The sequence below is a fragment of the Protopterus annectens genome, chromosome 1.part1 (genome assembly GCF_019279795.1).
Source record: "Protopterus annectens isolate FY-2018-M chromosome 1.part1, PAN1.0, whole genome shotgun sequence".
Taxonomy (NCBI): domain Eukaryota; kingdom Metazoa; phylum Chordata; order Ceratodontiformes; family Protopteridae; genus Protopterus; species Protopterus annectens.
Window position 1 is genome coordinate 498,667,334 of NC_056726.1, and position 17,884 is coordinate 498,685,217.

General features: G+C 44.4%; 1 protein-coding gene across 2 annotated transcripts in view; it reads right to left on the minus strand.

Moving 5' to 3' along the window:
• HBS1L (HBS1 like translational GTPase) overlaps positions 1–17,884 on the minus strand; it is a 2,781,383-nt gene that overhangs the window by 1,498,638 nt on the left and 1,264,861 nt on the right. The gene's annotated exons all lie outside the window — the stretch shown is intronic.

Below are 17,884 nucleotides of genomic sequence, written 5' to 3' on the forward strand. Positions count from 1 at the left end.
AGAACTCCAAGTGGCTGCTTCCAAAATATCCTTGGTAGGTACTCCTCTGAGGAAGGCTGCAGAGGTGGCTGTGGCCCTGGTGGAATGGGTTCTAATGCCTGTAGGTACAGTTTTGCCATGAAAAGAATAGCAAAAGCGTATGCAGTGTGCTATCCATTTTGAGATTGTCTGTTTGGAAATTGGCTTTCCTTGAACTCCTACCGCATAGGCCACAAAGAGCTGTTCTGCTTTTCTGAAAGGCTTTGTTCTGTCCAAATAATAACGCAGCTGTCTGTGGATGTCCAAGGAATGTAGTAATCTCTCCCCCTTGTTTTGAGGATTAGGATAAAAAGTAGGTAAATGTATGGCCTGATTTAAAGCTACCCTGGATACCACTTTAGGCATAAAGGACGGGTTGGTTCGTAAGGAAACTCTGTCCTGATGGAAGATGATAAAAGGCTGGACAGCCATGAGAGCCTGTAGTTCTGAAACTCTATGAGCTGAAGTGATAGCCAGAAGGTAAGCTGTTTTCCAGGACAAATATTGCAAATCTGATGAGGCAGCTGGCTCAAAAGGAGGCAAGGTCAGTTTTTCCAGAATGAAATTAAGATCCCAAGCAGGTATTGGTCGTTTCCTTGGAGGTCTTAAATTCTTAGCCCCTCTGAGGAACTGTCTTAAGAGAGGGTGAGAGAATAAAGGTGGATCAGTGTTGTATTCTGCAGAAATGGCTGAGGCATGGATTTTGATGGAGGAGAACGAAAGTCCACTGCTTAGCAGTTCCGCCAAATATTGTAGTATTTGAAGTAAATTCAGTTTTCCAGGGTCCTGGCCCTTTTTCTCATTCCAGACGCAAAAACGTTTCCATTTTGCGGAGTAAGCTTTTCTAGTTGATGGCCTTCTGGCCTCCAAAATGACATCCTGCACCTCCTTGGAGAGTAGGGCCTGCTGTGATGCTAAGGAATCTTCCATGTGGCTAGATTGAGTGTTTTTAGCTGACTGTGAAGACTTTTGAAGCTGTGCTGAGTCAGAAGAAGAGGCATTAGAGGCAGGGTCCATGGTGGGGAATGCGTCAGGCTCCTCAGGAGTGGGTACCAGTGTTGCCTTGGCCAGTCCGGAGCAATGAGGATCATCTTTGGTCTGTCTGCTCTGGTCTTCAATAGGACTTTGGGCAGCAGAGGAAGAGGCGGGAAGGCATAAACTGTCATTGATGTCCAATTGAAAGAGAGAGCATCCACTCCCCAGGCCTTTGGATGGAAGATCCTTAAGCAGAATTTTGTCAATTGATGATTTTTGTGGGAGGCAAAGAGATCTATGTCTGGCCTTCCCCATTCTTGGATTATTTCTGTAAAAACTTTTGGATGCAACTTCCATTCGTGTGGATCTGTCATATTCCTGCTTAGGTTGTCTGCCAGCGTGTTTTCCTTGCCTGGCAAGTACTGTGCTTGTAGTTCCATTTGTAAGTCCATGGCCATGTTCCAAAGTGACATGGTCAGTCTGCATAGGGGGTAAGAATGTGTTCCTCCCTGCTTGTTTATGTACCACATAACTGTGGTGTTGTCCGTTCTTATCAATAGTTGACCTGGTTGTAGAAGGTCCTTGAAAGCTGTAATAGCATTTATTACTGCTAGCATTTCTTTTTGATTGATGTGAAGGTGCTTTTCTTTTTGGGACCATTTGCCCTGAATGTACCGGTCTGTCATGTGCGCCCCCCAGGCGTAGTCCGAGGCGTCTGTTGTGATGACTTGATTTGCTTGAGGTTTGCTGAATGGAAGACCTGTGTTTGTTTGACATGCTTGAGTCCACCACAGAAATTCCTTTTGCAGACATGGAATTAGTGGTATTATTGTTTCCAAACTGTGGCTGTGTTGAGACCATATGTTTTTTAGGTACCATTGTAGTTTTCTCATATGCAGCTTTGAACATGGGATTAGTAAGATGCAAGATGCCATGAATCCCAGAGCCTGCAGGATTTTCCTTGCAGTCAGCCTGGTGCAATTTGCCAGTGTTCTGAAGTATTGAATTAGTTGCCCCTGCTTCTCTGGCATCAGGTAGGCCATCTGGGTGTTTGTGTCCAAATTGGCACCCAGGAAAATTATCTTCCGAGAGGGTATTAGCCTTGATTTCTCTTTGTTGACTGTGTATCCCAGAGAGTTTAATAACATTATTACATAAGCCAGATGTTTCAGAAGAATGTGCTTGCTGTCCGCTTGGATCAGGCAGTCGTCCAAATAAGGGTATATTTGTATCCCTTGAAGTCTGCAGTAGGCAATTACTGATGCCAGGCATTTCGTGAATACTCTGGGCGCAGTAGATAAGCCAAAGGGCAATGCAGAGAATTGATAATGGGTTGAACCTGCAAGAAATCTGAGGTATCTTCTGCAATTTTGTCTGATTGGGACATGCAGGTATGCCTCCTTGAGGTCCAATGTTACCAGCCAAGTCTCCTTGCCCAGCATGGGAAGAAGTTGCTGTAGAGTGAGCATCTTGAATTTTGGTACGAGTAGGAATGTGTTTAGGATGGAAAGATCCAAAATAGGTCTCCAATCTTTTCCCTTCCTTGGCACCAGAAATAGCCTGGAATAAAAACCTTGACCTTGTTCGTGTGTAGGTACCTCTTGAATAGCTTTCATGTTTATGAGATCTGAAATTTGCCTTTGTGCCTCTGCCCTTTCATTGTGTGGCAGGTTTGGCATGCCTCTCATTTTTGGAAGGGTATGAAAATGGAATTTGTAGCCTCTGTTTATAATGTCCAGGATCCATTTGTCCTTTGTGACAACATGCCAATTTTTTGAAAATAGTGCCAGCTTTCCTCCTAAGGGGGCTGCCATTTGAGACCTGGTTGGCATGCAAAGGGGAAAGTCATTGGGTTTGCTTTCTGAAAGATTGCGAGTTGTCCTCACCACATCTTTGTGTAGGAGCCTGCCATTATCTGCCTCTATACGATCCTTGTGATTGTCCTCTGCCCCTCAGGCACCTGTATCCGCCTCTTTGGGGTCTGTCTGTGGCAGGAAAGGACCAGTTTTTGGAAGGCCAATTTCTACTGAAACGTGGGGGTTGAACCCGCAGAAATTCTTTCACAGTTTGCATTGATTTAGCCTTTTCCTCCATTTTCCGTAATACTTCCTCAGCATTAGCTCCAAATAGTACATCCTTTTGAAGAGGGGCATCTAGTAATTTAGCTTTGACATGATCAGGCAAGGCTTGTTCCTTGAGCAAGGCATGCCTACGTATGACTGAGCCTGTAACAGCAGCTCTACATGAGGCCTCTAGAGCATCAAAACCACACTGTAGGGTATGTTTACCCACTTGTTCTGCACTATGCATCAAATCCTGCAACTCCTTCAAGTCTGGTTGTTCAGGTTGTGACATTTTACTTTTCAATTGTGATAACAAAAACTGTTGGTATTTTAGCATATGAAACTGACAGTTTAAGGCCCTCATGGATAAGGTAGCCGAGGTGTATACCTTTTTTCCCCACCTTTCTAAGGATCTGGAATCTCTCTCGGAAGGCAATGGATTTTTGGCAATGGAGGCCTTAACTCCCTTGGGCCCTTGTGAGATGGTTTCTAGGTCAGCAGCATGGCTTTTGTATAGAAATTGGTGTGAATCAGGAACCCTGTAGTACCTGTCAGGCTTAACTGGAGCTGGAGGCAGAGAGTCCGGGTTAAGGCAGGCCTCCGAGTAAACATCATCTAGGATGTCCAAGACAGGAGGTATAGCCAGAGGCCTGTGCTAGGGTAACAAAATAAATTCCCTGAGTCTTTTCCTTGGAATCTGAATAATCCTGACCTTCCCAGTGGAAGTGTTCCCTTAAGGTATGCAAAGTTTCCCCAAATGAGTAATCCTGAGGGGGGGATACAGAAGGAATAGACTTCTCTGCATCAGAGTCTTCAAAAGGGGAGTAAGACTGTTCCTGATCATCAGAGTGTCCTGAAATAATGGAGCCCTGATCAGAGGAGGGGGAATCTTCCTCCACTCTGGGCCTTTTGTCCGGAGGTGGCTGAGAATCTCTGATTAGAGTAATTAAATCCTCAGCCATTTTAAGCATCTGTTTCTTAGGCATGGGGCCTGGAGATGGGCCCTGTGTAGCTGGTCTCTTAGAGTGCATGGATGCTTTAGACTTGGTGAAAGCCTTGATGGAGAAAGAAGAGGAAGGTCTGAAGACACCTTGAGTAGAGGTGGACCTGTCCACATTCTGTGTTTCAACGCCAAGAGTGGCGTCGGTATCTGTAATCGGGGTGTGGGCCGAGGAGCCTGCGACCTCGGGTACAGGAGACACAGCCAAAGATATGTCGTCGGTAATCAGGGGCTGCGTAGGCACCTCGCTGAGAACCGGACCACGTGGAGTCGGCTTTGGCGTGGTGTCGGTAGAAGCCGCGGACCTCAAGTGTCGGTCCTTGTCTTTGCGTTTTTTAGACAAAACCGGAGTCGGAGTATCTGACGACATAGTATAGTTAAATGCTTTCCCAAAAAAATGCTGGGCGAACTCTGCCCGACGCTTAATAGTGCGTTTGTTGAATGTAGCACAAAAGCGACAGACCGAGACGTCGTGGTCTGGGCCTAAGCAAGGAATACAGAGGGAATGGAAATCCTTATGCAGTATTTGCTTCCCACAAGAAATACAATTATTAACTTTGTCTGACATCGGTCTGAGGCAAGAAAAGTTTCCCAACGGGGTACTTAGCTTTTAAGAAGACTTCGGTTTCCAAATTTTCATAATCTCAGGAGCTGGCCGACCGGCACTTGCAAACTGCTTCTGCTTCGGGCACCGCGCGGCAAGAAAGACTGAAGAAAATGGCATTGGCTGGTTCTTTTATACCCCTGTCTTACTGACGTCAGGGAAGAAGCGACGACAACCGACGCCGGACCTAAACTTTGGAATTCGGCCGACCGAGGACCCGCCTGACGGCAGGAGAACCCATCTGTTATGACTGCAGCTGTATGCACGATGAACATCAGGAGACTGAAGATCCATCCACGACTTCCACACCAGACGATCCACCATCATCTCCGGACAACTTATCTACTTCTGCAGCAGTGTCAAGAGGGAAAAAGCGGCTTGCCACAAAATGGAAAAAATTAGATGAAAAACAGGGAGCAAGAAAGAACAAAGGGGATGGTTAATCTTTCCATTACCTTTTGCAATGCCATTTCAGTTGCCTCATTTAAGAAACGATTTGTTGTGTTACAATGGCTACAGATGATAAGTGCAGACATCGCATGTATTACTCAGTAAGAAGCTGAGATCCCTCATAAAATCCTCCAAAGCTAGTTACGAAAATAAAATTGCCAAAGATTCCAAAGACAACCACAAGGCATTCTATAACTATGTCAAGACTCTAAATGGCAATGCTCAGATCTGCTCTGAGCTACAACAGAATGGCATTAAATATACTGATCCCAAGGATATTGCCAAAATCTTGGCAGATCGATTCAGTGCCAACTTCACCCCCCTCTCACCCCCTAAATGGCCCATCTCAATACCGGAAGATTGCCAAATTACAATAACAACGGCCACACAGGTAAAAAAAACGCACTCTCCAAAGCTAAGAATACAGCATCCATGGGACCACATGACATCCCGGGTTGTGTATTACATGAACTAAAAAATGAACTGGCACCTCACCTAAGTGTCATGATTAATCATACCCTCACCTCAGGCTTCGTGCCCCCTGAGTGGCGCACAGCTACAGTTATCCCACTCCACAAGGAGGGATCCACCTTGGATCCTGGGAACTACCGCCCCATCAGTCTGACAAGCCTGATCTGCAAGGCCATGGAACGTATTATCATGGAACTTATAAACAAGGACATTGGCAACCTTCAAACACTGGACCCCACCCAGTTTGGGTTCGTGAAGGGCCAATCTTGTCTCCTGAACCTGACTGACTTCTTTGAATCAGTCTCCAGAGCCGTGGACAAGGGTAAAGCAGTCCACACAGCCTATCTGGACCTCGCCAAGGCCTTTGACACCATCCCCCACTCTGGAATCATAGATAAACTTACTAAGCTGGGCATTAATCCCAACGTCACTCGATGGGTTGTCACCTGGCTTACTGACAGACCCCACACTGTAAAAGTAGCTGACTCCAAATCCAGCTCCAGACAAGTGGAGTACTTCAGGGTTCAGTCCTGGGATCTCTCTTGTTTGGCATCTACTTCTCTAAAGTACAGGCCAAGACTAAGGGACTCTGGCTAACAAAGTTCACAGATGACTGCAAACTGGGAGCCATTACTGAATCTCCAAATGATGTGGATACTCTACAAAAGGGCCTTACAGAAACAGATGCTTGGTGCCAGAGCCATGGGCTCAAGCTCAATGCCAAGAAATGTATAGTTATCCCGTTTGGGGAAAAAACATGTACCCGTGAATTATCACATAGGTGGCAATACACTAAACACTGAAAGTGTGATAAGAAACTTAGGGACACAGGTGGACAGTGGTCTCACCTTCAATAACCACATCGCCACAACAGTCAGGAAATCCTTCTATGTGGCACACCTCATCACTAAGGGCTTTTCATCCAGAAAAAAGGAGGTCATTATCCCACTGTACTCATCCCTCATTAGATCCATTATAGAATACAATGCCCCATTTGGTATGTACCTCTCAAGACATCTACAACAACTGGAAAGACCGCATAAATACCTCACTAAAAGAATCACAGGCCTAAAGCAGATGCTCTATGCTGACCGCCTTAAAAAAACTCCAGCTATACGCATATCATCTACTCCAAGGCAATCTCTGCTCAACATACAAGACCATGTTAAACCCAGAGCTTTTGGACATGCTACACTTAAAGAAATCCCAAGCCCTCAGAGCCACACGCTCCAGGGATCTATACCTTGTCATCACAATAAACAAAACATGCTGGAGGGATAGGTTCCTGACCCAGGGACTCCCCAGACTCTGGAATGGACTGCCCATACATGTCAAACAGAGCGCCTCTTTGGCCCTCTTCAAAAGGAACCTTGACGATTGGATGGGAGAAAGGAAATTCACCCCGGGGATCACATCAGTCACCCTGCTAGACAGGGGTCCAGGGAAGTAAATAGTGTGGGAAGAAATAGCCAGGGAATTGTTATGGCTAGGCTTGTATAGGCCCTATGGCCAATAGCCTAGTACCAACCTATGAACCTATAAATACACACAGGACCTTCCTTACTGAGATTACTGACAGTACTTTGAAACTGCCTTTTGCCTAAGTCAGAAAGGTGATCTTTAAGTCTGTGTCCAATAAAGCTCCTAGAAAAACTAGTGTTCATAATGGGGTAAAATTTGACTTTTTCAAATTTAAGGTGACTCTTAGGCTGGAGAAAATGTTTATGGCAAGGCAAAGGGAGAAAAAAAAGCTCTTCTACAGAATCTGCCTGGATCAGGCAGTCATCCAGGTAGGGATACGTATGAATGTCGTTTTCCTGCAGAAGGCAGTTTCTGGGGTCAGGCACTTGGTGAGTACTCTGCACACAGTAAATAAGCCTAAAGGCAGAGAAGAGCAGAGAACTGATAGTGACTGTCCCTTGCTCTGAAACGATGATGCTTTCTGAGAGTCTTTGAAATGGGAATGTGAATATAAGCATCTTTTAGAGCTAGGGTGACCATGTGGTGTTAACATAGGCAGGAGCTTTTGCAAGGTTAGCATTTTATACTTTGGAACTACTAAGAACATACTTAATCTGGAAACGTATAAGATGGGTCTCCATGTTCTTTCTTTTCTTGGGATGATGGACGAATAGTATCTTTTCCCCTTTCTAGGGAAGGGACCATTTCTGTGGACCCCTGCTGCAGCAGCACCAGAACTACTTTGGCAACAGCCCCTGGAACTTCCTTTAGGGGAATAAATGCCTGCAGGCTTTGGCTGAGAGGCAAAATTTAGTCTGTAACCTGTTTTTACAATGTCCACCACTCATTAGTCCTGGGCAATTTTTGTCCATATGGGGTTTAAAAAAAAAAGGGGGGGGGCTTCCACTTAGATTGGAGGGGTGACTTGTGGGAAAGGCAAAATGGAGGAGACCGGCTGAGTCATGTGTGCTCACCGCTGGACCACTGTGTTCAAGATCCACTAGGCCTCAAGGTTTGTTCTGCTTTCCATCTTTTTAGTTGCCTTTGTGGTCTACCCCTCTGACCTTTCTCCCTCTTTGCCCATGTTGAAAGGAAAAAAAAGACCACAGGCCTTAGTGGGATAGTTTCTGATAAACCTGGGTAGCTGAACCTGCAGAAGGTCCAGCTTTTTGAAAATAACTTAAGCCTTTGCCCAGAAGTGCATCTAGAATCTCACATTTAACACACTGTGGAAGGGGCTGCACCCTTAACCAAGCATGTCTATGAATAGTAACCGCCTAGCTTGATATAGCCAAATGATCAAAGATACAGTGTAAATAATGCTTTGCAACTTGAGAAAAGTACAGTTTTGTACCTACCATAAATGTAGATGTCCGATAGATATGCAACTGCAGTCATAACATATGGGTTGTCCTGCCTCAGTGTTTGGAGAATGTATGCACGGAGCTCCATGTAGCAGCTTCTAGAATGTCTTTTGTAGGCACCCCTCTTAAGAATGCTGTAGAGGTGGCTGTAGCTCTGGTGGAGTGTGGTCTAACATTGGCTGGAACAGTCTTCCCATGGAAGGAATAACAAAATCTGATGCAATGTCCAATCCATTTTGAAATAGTCTGTTTGGAAATTGCTTTTCCTTGTACTCCAGGGGCGTAAGCTACAAAAAGCTGATCAGACTTCCTACTGGTCTTGGTTCTGTCCAGGTAGTAGCAAAGTTGTCTGTGAATGTCCAAGGTATGTAACAGTCTTTCCCCTTTGCTCTCAGGATTGGGGAAGAAGGTAGGCAGGTGAATAGCTTGATTTAAAGAAACCCTAGATACCACCTTTGGCATAAAAGTAGGGTTGGTTCTTAAGGAGACCCTGTCTCTGTGAAAGATTATGAACGGTGGTGTTGCCATTAGGGCCTGTAGTTCCGAAACCCTTCTTGCTGAGGTAATTGCCAACAGGAAAGCTGTCTTCCATGATAAAAATTGTAAGTCCACTGAAGCTGCTGGCTCAAAGGGAGGTAGAGTCAGTTTTTCTAGGACAAAGTTGAGGTCCCAAGCTGGTACTGGAGCCTTTTTTGGTGGCTTAATGTTCTTGATTCCCCTGAGGAATTGCCTTAACAAAGGATGTGAAAACACAGGCGGATCAGTGTTATATCTAGCTGAGATAGCTGAAGCACGTATCTTTATGGAAGAATATGAGAGTCCATTCTGTAGCATATCTGCCAAATATTCCAGGATGAGTGGGATATTCAATAATGATGCATCATGTCCCTTGCTGGTATTCCAAATGCTGAATCTCTTCCATTTTGCTAAGTAAACCTTTCTGGTGGATGGTCTTCGAGCGTTTGTTAGTATCCGCTGAACTTCCTTGGAGAGAGATAGATTGAGGTTATTCATGGGATCTCCCAGGCTGTTAGCTGCAGTGTCTGAAGGTTTGGATGCACTGTTTTGAAGTTGTGTTGAGTCAAAAGAAGGGGCCATTGGGGAAGGGCCCACTTTTTGTTGTGACATATGCTCCGTAGTAGTGGGTACCAGTGTTGTCTTGGCCAGTCTGGAGCTATTAGGATCCCCTTGGGCCTCTCTGCTTTGATCTTTAGTAATACTGTGGTCATCAGTGGCAGAGGTGGGAATGCATAGATTTTTAGAAAGTTCCAGTTGAATGAAAGAGCATCTATTTTCCAAGCTTGTGGATGGTATGTCCTTGAACAGAATTTTTGTAGATGATGGTTGAGGTGGGAGGCAAATAGGTCTACTTCTGGCCTGCCCCATGTCGAGGTGAGTTGTGTGAAGATTTTCGGATGTAACCTCCACTCGTGTAGATCTATGAAATTCCTGCTTAGGCTGTCCGCCAGCACATTGTCTTTGCCTGGAACAAACTGGGATTGCAACTGTATGTTTAGGCTCAGTGATTTTTCCCAAAGGTTCATTGTCAGTCTGCAAAGGGGGTAGGAATGGGTGCCCCCTTGCTTGTTTATGTACCACATCACAGTGGTGTTGTCTGTCCGTATCAGTAGATGGCCTTGCTGAAGTTGTTGTCGAAAGGCCTCGATGGCATGCATTACTGCCAGCATTTCCTTTTGGTTTATGTGCAGATGTGTTTCCTTTGGAGACCATTGTCCTTGTATACATCTGCCCACCATGTGCGCCCCCCATCCAAGGTCTGAGGCGTCTGTGGTCATGGTCTGTGTTATCTGAGGTTTTTTGAATGACATACCTGTGTTTGCCTGGCTTACCGAGGCCCACCATAGGAATTCCTTTTGCCAGCATTTCCTTTTGGTTTATGTGCAGATGTGTTTCCTTTGGAGACCATTGTCCTTGTATACATCTGCCCACCATGTGCGCCCCCCATCCAAGGTCTGAGGCGTCTGTGGTCATGGTCTGTGTTATCTGAGGTTTTTTGAATGACATACCTGTGTTTGCCTGGCTTACCGAGGCCCACCATAGGAATTCCTTTTGTAGGCATGGAATGAGCGGTATAGTTGTCTCTAAGTTGTTGCTGTGCTGAGACCATAGGCTTTTTAGGTACCATTGAAGCTTTCTCATGTGTAGTCTTGCTAATGGAACCAGGAGAATGCAGGATGCCATGTAACCCAGGGCCTGTAGGAATCCCCTTGCAGTCATCTGGGTGAGTTTTGCCAAACCTTTGAAATAATGAGTTAACTTCTCTTGCTTGTCTTCTGTCAGGTAAGCCATTTGAGAGGCTGTGTCTAGATTGGCTCCTAAGAAGGTTATTTGCTGGGATGGCTGAAGTCTTGACTTTTGGAAGTTGACTGTGTATCCCAGAGCCTGTAGCAATTGTATGACATAGTTCAAGTTTTTTGTCAAAATCAATTTGTCGTCCGCTTGTATGAGGCAGTCGTCCAGGTATGGGTAAATTTGGATCCCCTGGAGCCTGCAATGAGCAATTACTGAAGCCAGGCATTTTGTAAATACTCTGGGCACAGTAGATAAGCCAAATGGCAATGCTGAGAATTGATAATGCTCTGGCCCTGCAAGAAATCTGAGGTATCTTCTGCAGCTGTGTCTGATAGGGACATGCAGGTATGCCTCCTTAAGGTCCAGAGTAATCAGCCAAGACCCCTTGCCCAGCATGGGAAGGAGTTGCTGTAGAGTCAGCATTTTGAACTTTGGTACTATGGGAAAAGTGTTTAATGCGGACAAATCCAGTATTGGTCTCCATTGAGTTTCTTTTCTTGGAACAAGGAACAGTCTTGAGTAAAACCCCTGGCCTTGTTCTTGTTGTGAAACTCTTTCTATTGCTTTGATCTGAGCGAGCAGAGAAATTTGTTTGATAGCCTCTGCCCTCTGGTTTTGTGGTAGGTTTGGCATGCCTTGTTTTCTTGGTAAGGTATGAAAGTGGAACCTGTAACCTTGGTCTATAATGTCCAAAATCCATTTGTCCTTTGTCAATCTGTGCCAATTGTCTGAAAACAGAGATAATTTTCCGCCCAAGGGAGCTTCTATTTGCTCCTTGGTCGGTGGAAGTAGAGGAAAGTCATTGAGATTGTCCCTGTGGGGCAGGGGAGACCCCTGTGTCACTTCTTTGGTTTGCTGGTTGCCATTGTCGTCCCCTGTAAGAACCTCTGTATTGTCCTCTTCCTCGGCCCCGCCTGTTTTTACCCCTTTGAAATCTGTCAGGATTAGGAAAGGACCAGTTTTTTGAAGGCCAATTCCTGCTGAATCTGGGTGGCTGAACCTGGAAGAAATCTTTGACCGTCTGAACTGATTTTGCTTTTTCCTCTATGGACTTTAACACATCTTTAGCATTAGTACCAAAAAGCTTGTTCTTTTCCAAAGGTGCATCAAGAAGTTTTGCCTTAACATGATCTGGTAGAGGTTGTTCTTTTAACCATGCATGTCTACGAATGACCGCCCCTGTCATAGCTGCCCTACATGAAGCTTCCAATGCATCATATCCACACTGCAGAAAGTGATTGCTGACTTGCTGAGAATTATGTACAGCTTCCTTTAAAGACTTCCTGTCTAAAGGTTCAGGAGAGGCCAATGTTTTCTGTAAATCATCTAGCAGGTAATCCTGATATTGAAACATATGAAAGAGGCAATTCAGAGCTCTCATAGATAAAGTAGTGGAGGTGTAGACCTTTTTCCCCCATCTTTCTAATGACCTAGCTTCCCTGTTGGAAGGCAAGGGATTTTTGTAGGTGGATGCTGAAACCCCTTTAGGTCCCTGAGAAATAGTTTCTAAATCAACAGCATGGGCCCTACTGAAATGAGAATGTGTTTCTGGGACCCTATAATATCTGTCCGGCTTGGCTGGGGCAGGAGGAAGAGTATCCGGGGTAACACTGGAGTCAGAGTATAGGTCATCCAAAACATCAAGCACAGGAGGTATAGCCAGGGGCCTGTGTTGGGGCTTTTTAAGGAAGGTTCGAAGGCGCTTTCTGGAATCAGAATATTCCTGGCCTTGCCACTTAAAATGTTCCCTCATGGTATGCAAAACTTCCCCAAAAGAAATATCCTCAGGAGGGGAGGCCGAGGGATGGAATCCTCTGCATCCGAGTCCTCATAGGTCTGGAAGGGCTCTTCCTGGCCATCGGAGTGAACAGAGTCCTCAGAATCTTCATCTGAAGGGATAGGGTCAGAGGGTTCAACCCGGGGCCTCTTATCAGGAGGAGGCTGGGATCCTCTCTCAGGATGGGCCTGTGAACCTCTAATCATGGAAATTAAGTCTGTGGCCATAGTCATGATTTGTGTTTCAGGAGTAGGCTGAGGTAAGGCCTTAACAGTAAGGTGCTTGGTTTTGCTGGCTGCCTTAGCACGTGTGTAGGCCTTAATAGACATGGCCATAGGAGGCCTAGCAGCTCCACATGCAGGAGTGACCTTATCTACAGCAATGGTCTCGGGTATTTCCTCGGTTTCAGTATCCGGAGGAAAATCTATAACTGGCGTTGGTGTGGTCTCCGGTATCGGAGGTGTCGGTAAAGCGGCGTCTTCGGTTTGGAGCGGTGAAATAACTGTCTCAGGGGGAACCGGAGCACTCGCGGTAGGTTTTGGCGTGGAGTCGGAGGAAGACACGGGCCGAGGATGTCGGTCCCGGTCCTTTCGTTTCTTAGGAGTCTGCGATGTCGGAAGTTCCGACGGCATTGTATAAGCAAATTTATCGCCGAAAAAGTCTTCAGCGAACTCCACCCGGCGCCTAAGAGTGCGCTTATTGAAGCAAGCACAGGCGACACAGGCCGAGACGTCGTGGTCTGGGCCAAGGCAAGGAGGACAGTAAGAGTGGAAATCCTTATGAGGTATTTGTTTACCACAAGACAGACAATTGTTAACTTTTTCAGTAATTTCTGACATCGGCTGAGGCAAGAAAGGTCCCCAACGGGGTACTTAGCTTTTTTGATGACTTCGGATTCGAAGAATACAGGAGCTGACCGACCGGCACTTGCGAACTGCTTCTGCTTCGGGCACCGCGCGGCAAGAAAGACTGGAGAAAATGGCGTCAGCTGATGCTTATGTACTCCAGCCGCTCTGACGTCGGAGAGAAATGCGACATCAGCCGACGTCGGACCCAGACTTTGGAATCCGGCCGACCGAGGGCTGCCTGAGGCAGGACAACCCATATGTTATGACTGCAGTTGCATTCTTGAAGGACATCAGAGCTGTAGATGTCTTGCAATTCTTTGGAGAGAACCCTGACCCCACTAGTTTTTCCTTCATGTGGTCCAGCAAAGTTTCCTGGGACTTAACCATAAGAAACTGGCAAATGACAGTTCTCATAGCCAGGGTGGCAGAAGTTTACACTTTTTTGCCAAATCTATCAAGGGTTCTCCCCTCTTTGTCATTTGGCAAAGGGCTCCTAGAAGTGCTGAAATGAACTCTCTTTTGACAGTGAGTCACCATTTCAGGGTCAACAATATGATTCCTAAATAGATGTTTGTGGGAATCCAGGAACCTATAATAACAATCTGGTTTCCTAGAAGCAGATGGTGTGGAGTCAGGCTGCAAAAATGACATCATCCAAAATGTCTAGTAATGGAGGAATGGAAAAAAGTCTATGCTCAAGGAGCTTCAAAAATTCTCAAACTCTCTTTCTTGACTGAGGGAAGTTCTGAATTTCCCAGTAGAAAAACTCCCTCATTTTATGGACGGTCTCCCTAAAGATGAAATCCACATGTGGTAAAGCAGTGGCAAGATTATCAAACTCAGAATCAGCATAACAGCCAGTAGAAAGCTGACGTACATTATGTCAATTTATCCTCATCCAAGTCAAAAGAATCAGAGGTATCTGGGGGAGGAGACTAGGCTGTGGGTGGGTGGGTGGCCATGACCTGCACATGGTTGGCTGATGACCCTTCAGTAGATTTAGGGATTCTGCCCTTCCAGTCTCAACACCTAGCTCAGGAGTCAGAAGCCAAGGTCTGCAGAGCAACTTTAGATCCAACCAACACTAATGTCCTTCGACTTCTGTGGATTTGTTGAGGGCTGGAGGCATATCAGATTCCAAAGAGTACTCAGTAGACATATTCAACACACCCTCAGTCCTCAGAAGGGACTTGAAAAGGCATCTACTATCCTTCAACAATCATGAGTTTGGGTGGACCAGCTAATGGCGAAACTGTGTCATCTGATACCCTCATATATTTCGGATGCTTCCCCCTACACTTGCAAGAAGGGTCAAAATTAGAGGAACTGGTGGACACCCTAGTGCAAGAGAATCCTTGATGCTCTTTTTCTTTTTCTAAAAACTAAGCTAAGGATTTGGTCCTGTGTCAGACGGTATGTTTACTAAAGTTAGCACAGTAAGGACAGTTAGGTACATTGTGCTCTGGGTCTAGGCACAATAAAGTCCCGATGTGGAATCTGTTTTCCACAATCAAAACTAGTATTAGTTTTAGTACTCATCTAAGAGTAAGAAAAAATGAAGACAAAATAAATGCTTCCCCAATGGTACACTTAGCTAAAAGAATTGTAGTTTGGACCTACCAATGGGGTCTACAGAAGTAGATGCTTCCAGCTCCAGTGGCAAGAGTGACCTGTAAAATTGCACTGGGCTACCAGAGCATGAATAACCCACATTGTTAGTACTACAACAGTGAAGCATGACGATCAGCAGCCAGCCAGCTACTAAAGCTTATGGGTACCTTCCATATGCCTAGGCTGTTGGAAGCTCAAGCAGAGCAGGTAGAAAACCAGAGATTTGGGTGCCAAGCCCTTCTGGGCTTTCCAACCAACTGAAACAGGGAAGCCAGATCCCTGAAAAAAAGTAAATGAGAGAGAAAAAAAAAATAATTTTTCACCCAAGCACACAAAAGACATATAAAAGATAAGGGCGAGGGAACAACTATTCCAGCAGTGATAATCTGAACATCTACATTATAACAAGTTTACTTACACAACTGTACTCTGTTCATCACTTGATCATTGCTGTGGTAGCCTAAGTTATACGAGTAGAATACCAAGGCATAGAAAGACAGGAAAGCGTATGAATGAAAGACCTGGAGACCAAGAAGCATGGTCTTAGCAAGCCTGTTCTAGACCTGGAAAAGGAATCTAGCTTGCAGTGCTTTGCAAAAGCATGTAAAGGACCAGGATGGTACTTCTAGAACACTTCTAAAGTCTACCACCACCAAAGGAGTCAGTGAAACAGCCAAGCCCCTAGTAAAGTGTGCCTTGATCCTGTCTGGAATTAACTCAATAGGGCAGGAATAGCTAAAAACAGTGTGGGACAACCATACAGAATTATCATTTCTGACATAGGCAAACTTACATTTATATAAAAGTAAAAAAAAAAAAATTAACAAGTTCACATTTACAAACATTATACATCACATACATTTTTATATACAATACAGTCAATTACACATTACATAAATTGGCTAATTCTTGCCTGTTCCTCACCCTCATTCCTCCTCCAAAACATTTTTAGCATGTATTGTTTCCACAATTTCTGTATTTTTTCTATGTAATTTGCTCACATCCTTTTCTAAGGATCTCACTTCCTGTTCTTTTATCTCTGTTACAATATTCACTACTTCAAGAATGGTTGGTTTAGACTTTAATTTCCATTTTCTAGTAATTGTTTAACAAGGCCTTACTGTGTCTTGAAATTTCAAGTCCTGTATCCCAATTCCAAAAATAAAAAAAATTTGCTCAACTAGTATTCTTGACAGAGTACTCTGTAGAGAATTGTTAAAGTCTGCCAACTCATTACACTATGAAAACATATGTTATCAGATACCAGTTACTTCCCCATCACACCTCCAACATTTGACATCTACCTGAGGAAACATTCTTTGGATTCTGCCAGGGGAATAAAAGTACCTATACAAACACTTTCAAGCAATAATCTTAAATCTTCTAGACTTTGCTGCATATTTGGGATTTGGCAGTCATGCATATATCTTCCCATTATTTCTTTGTGAATTGTTTATCTAATCCCTTCTCCCAATCTCTACTCTGACTGATTCCTATAGTTCTCATCCAATATTTCATATGTTCTAATTATCATCACATTTTTAACATTAGCTTTTGTTCTAGATTCAGCTAAAAGCTCAACCAGTGCAGGTCTTTTACTTAAAATTCCCCTATCCGCTTCTATTTGCCTTCCTTCTCAGGGATTGATAATCAGAGTATAAGCAATCTCTAGCCCACAGACCCTATGTCTTCTTGGCCTTTCCCATTCTATTATCTTTCCTCTCTATTTGCTCCTGTTTCCTTTACCAGCTTCCTCCAGCAAATTCCAGTCCTGCATTTCATATTCTCTATACCCCTAATTGCAGTCATCCCTATCAGAACAGTCTCCCTTCCCCATTCCCATGTCGGCTTAGTTCTTAGTACACTTTCTGCTACTTTACTTTATGAATATAATAATCTGTATGACTGGTGTTATTCTATTTAAGGATTTGTATCCAAAATCACACTCTCCTTATTTTTTTAATTTCTGCACTGCTTCATCACGTCTTTCCACACTGAATTGTAGCCTTCTGCTTGTGTTGTATATAACGACCTTAACTGTGAAGCTCTAAAATATCCCTTCAAATCAGGCAATTCTAAACCACCTTGTTCTATTTGAAGGATCAGCATATCCCACTGGACTCTTTCCTTCTTCCCCTCTCACATAAAGAAAGCCGAGACTTTGAGGAAAATTAAAGGTTGCAACTCAAGATACTCTTCTTGGAAGTCAGATCAATCAGTAATACTGTTTCCCATGATAAAAACCTACAATCAGCCAGATGAGCTGGTTCAAAAGGTACAAAAGATGTTCTGTAACAAAAGTAAGAGCCCAAGGAGTCATATGTTTTATGACTGGAAAGATATTAAAAACCCCTTTCAAAAACAGCTTGACATGACAGAGGACAAAAAGAGGAGGATCCATGGATTGACATGCTGAAATGGCCTACAGATAAAGCATGACAGAGGAATAAGAAAAGCTAACAGATAGCCATAATGGCATACAGATGAACCTTGACAGAGGAATAAGAAAGGCCAGAAGCTGGCCATAAAAGGTCTTGTTTTTTTTAATGAGGCACATACTAGAAAATATTTTGCAAAAGCTAATATATACGATTTTCTAGTAGTAGGTTTCTTCGCCTCCTATAATACTTTCTGCACATACTCAGAAAGAAATTAACCTAAAAGGTATAAACCTTCTATCATCCACAAAGTCAGATGAAAATAGAAGCGGGCAGTATTTAACAATCTCTCGCCTGGTATGAGTAGGTCCAGTCTGTGAAGAAGCTTGTGATAACTGCCCTTGGGCATTTCCAAAATAAGAGAACCACTGTTGCCTGGGCCAAAACAGAGTTTGAACAAAGTCCTTACAGTCGTCTTCTGAATCTTCAGAATGACCTTGATATCAGTGGAAAGGGTAGAAAGACATACAGGAACATTCCTGTTAAAAAAT